The following is a 3069-nucleotide window of genomic DNA, read 5'->3' as shown; positions in this document are numbered from 1 at the left end:
CCGCTAAACGCATGTATGAATATTTACTATACACATATAATAAGTGAATATGAACGCGCTGTAAACTTTATGTTCCATGATATATGGGGTGAAAAACGAGTCTGAATTTCTGTAAGATTGATCTTCGAAACAAAACATATTAAAAACAAAAATTTATCTCATTTCAGTACAGCTGTATAATAATTGTGCATTGAAAGAATACAATTTTGTAGTTATTTTTTTCTACTCCAAAACTAAGGTGTGTTCAGTAAATAATAGGTCTCTTCACATATCCGTATTTACAGTGGGTCATAATTTGTGATTTATCGTTTTTGAAAATCATTGCGGTTTACTAAATGACGTTTATTTTTTTGCAATGTTATAGTAGCAAATATAATGAGCGCTTTTTTTCTCTACATTTACAATATACGTCAATTGTGTACCATTATTCGTATATATGCTGAAAGAAACAGGTACAATAACCACGTGCCGTTACTGTACACAATTCGTTAAGTTTGTAACAACAGTGATAGTTCATTCTTTCTATATTCGATTATCTATGCGAAAAAATGTAGATTACTATCATAAAATATACTAATCAATAAGAAACGATAGCTGCGACTTATGAAAAATGAAGTAAAATTATCGTAATAAAAAGCATTGGTATCATTACACAGTGCACCATAATATATTCCAGGATACGAAAAATAGTAGGAATATGAGGTACTTTAAAATTTGAAAAGATAGAAAGGTACTCAATAATTCGTAGTTGTTTTTTGGATATTCCTATCTTCATATTGCTAAGTCATACATAAAATTTGAGCAATTATAAGGGTGTGAAAGTTGCATTTTGTGTCCATGAAATTGGGTGGGAAGTACCCTTGGTAAATTCACAATCAAAATTTAAAATCTTGGGGTCCATTTCGATAACATTTCGCATTTAAAAAAAGGTTTCATAATACTGTTTTGGGATTCTGTGAACTAATGTTTGTGACTGTACAAGGATATCGCTTTAATATTTCCAAAGTGTATTGTAACATGGCAATTTTTTGATTAAGTTACCTATCGGGCATAGCATTCCTGTTACTTTGTGTTACAATTATTTTCAGTTCATAAGATCTTTCGTCGTTTTTTATTTTTCGTATGCGTGATTACTTTCCGCGTAAGTATCATGGGTGCAATAGCTGGTTGAGATCGATCGGTAGTAGCTTTTGAAAAATTATAAGAATCGAAATATTACGTAAGAATACATACAAAATTTAGCCCACCGGAAGCCCACGTATCTAGTAATTTTTAAGCTCAATATAAATTGTATAATAATATCCACAATTACATAATCACGAAAGTGGTATGAGACGAAAAAAAATGGGTAAAAATATATAACAACCCATACATGAAAATAACTTGTCGTGTAACTATTGTCTTTAGCCGCAATAAATTGTAAATTGAAAACTGTTGCAATTGAAACCGAGGAAACTCGACTGGTGGGTGCTCGGTTTTAATTACAACCAAACTCCAAAACATGTAGAGTTGTTTCAGTTTCCTTCCACCCCTTAGACGTGATGGTCGCAAATCATTATGTTCGTGATCTTTAGGAAACTGCAAGCCTTTGACATATGCATACGAAATGAATATGCAGTCCTTGTACGATATTAATATATGTGATCCACTTACGATTAATACGCGATGCATACTATAAATTTTATAATTTTCCCGGAGGCAAATTAGATTACCTATAATAATGCGGTTATAATATGAAAATAGAAAAATTATTCATTTCGAAATGGGGTTCTATTCGACACGCGCTCAATGTATTCCATAACATTAATATTCACAATTATTCCAATAACTTTTCATTTGCTCGCTCGATCTTGAATTTTCGTAGGCATAGAATCGGAACGCTGTTTTAGCTAGTCGCAGGTAAAGTATCTACGTTGGGTAGAGAAGCAGAATTGTTTTCGAAAAGTGTTCGCATGAAAAAAAATTCCGACTTACTGCAACACATCACGAAAGCGCTAATTGTGGTCAAGATGAAATGGATGCTCCGTATATGAGACAGTATTTAACGCAGTGTTCTGATTGAAAGACCTGAAAAGGTGATTGTCGGCGATTTTTTTTTTTTGATATGGAGAGAAAGAACGGAGCATCTGCTGACCCGTTAACAGAAGAATATATCTTTAGTCAAAAGCTGACGATCAAAGAGCCTAGCCGCTTCAGTTTGCAATCGGCAGGCAAGATAAAGTGGGTATTTCTTGTCTGAAATATAAAAACTGAAATCATTATACATCATATCATACATCATACGTCATACATCATCATAGTATTGAAGTTCGAAACTAAAGTTTGGGTATTCGAATGTTCGGATGTTCAGAAAGTGACGTCACCCAAAATTTTTTTTTCTCTTGACGTCATCGATCTATACTGATCAGCTAGCCGAATTCCTCAGTCTAGAAACAACCGCGCAATAGAGCGGACGGATGAGAATCGCGCTCCACAGATTTCGAGTACCGGGTTCTCTACCTCCTGGATCCTGCGCTCCGGGTTCTCTTCCTGGTGCAACTCGATTTCCAGGACAAGCGCTCCGTAGTTTCTGAGCTCAAGGTCAACTACATGAAGAAACTCGACTTCAGGGATGAGCGCTCCGTAGTTTCTACGCTCAAGGTCCGCTACCTGGTGAATCTCGACTCTCGGAGGACCAGGAAGACGAGGAGAACAGGGTGGACGAGGAGGACAAGGATTTCTGCACGGGAAGTATAACATTTTTATAATATTTAGTGGCAATTGTAATTATATTTTATCTGAATTTTTTCAAACATGACATGTTTACAATAAATTATTTCAATTCATTTTTCGCGAGAGTCCAATTTCAGTAGCTATCAATGCACTAATAAAATTTCTATAATTTATTATAATTTTCTCATAATCTTCTTGGTAAGATGTGTCAATACAAAAATTAAATTAATTCTCGAACAATATTTTTGATGTCTTCTAATACTGAAAATATCGATGAGTATTCGGGATATGACCCGAGGCGGTTAGCGGTGGTTGTTGGAGGTGGTTGACGGTGGTTGGAGATGGTCGGAGGTGGAA

The sequence above is a fragment of the Neodiprion pinetum genome, chromosome 3 (assembly GCF_021155775.2).
Source record: "Neodiprion pinetum isolate iyNeoPine1 chromosome 3, iyNeoPine1.2, whole genome shotgun sequence".
NCBI lineage: Eukaryota > Metazoa > Arthropoda > Insecta > Hymenoptera > Diprionidae > Neodiprion > Neodiprion pinetum.
Note: the sequence above shows the minus strand (reverse complement) of the source record.